This window comes from Arachis ipaensis, chromosome B09 (genome assembly GCF_000816755.2).
Source record: "Arachis ipaensis cultivar K30076 chromosome B09, Araip1.1, whole genome shotgun sequence".
Taxonomy (NCBI): domain Eukaryota; kingdom Viridiplantae; phylum Streptophyta; class Magnoliopsida; order Fabales; family Fabaceae; genus Arachis; species Arachis ipaensis.
In genome coordinates, this window is record NC_029793.2 from 130,647,501 (window position 1) to 130,647,962 (window position 462).

A 462-nucleotide genomic window follows, 5' to 3' on the forward strand; every position below is an offset into this window, starting at 1 on the left:
CAGAAAAAATTAAATTATTGTAAAATTTATATATAAACCAAACGATCCATCATTAAAACAGAATACAGTATCTTTTTAAATTTCAATCGATCATACGATCTTAATTATTGATCTCAATTGTTGTTGCAATATTAATATACGAAAATTATTAGGAGTCATTAGAATTTATTATTTTTTATCATTGTTTAGCCATTAATTATTCAATTCTTTTAACCTAATTTTTTTATTCTAATAATTTAATAACATATTTTATCTCATATTTTTAAATATTAATAACTAAAAACGATAAATTATGGTCTTCTAACCTTTCTGTTAATATACTTTAGGAATCAATATTGCAGTGTTAATTATGACAAGGGGACTACCATGTAAAAATGGTTTCCTATGAAAATAATAATTAAATATTAATATGTATGTATTATATTAAATAATTTAATTAAATATATCAAATTTTGTATGCTA

General features: G+C 19.3%; 1 protein-coding gene across 1 annotated transcript in view; it reads right to left on the reverse strand.

Annotated features, from left to right (window-relative positions):
• The window catches only part of LOC107619809, a 16,386-nt gene that overhangs the window by 13,811 nt on the left and 2,113 nt on the right, over positions 1-462 (reverse strand). The window lies entirely within an intron of this gene.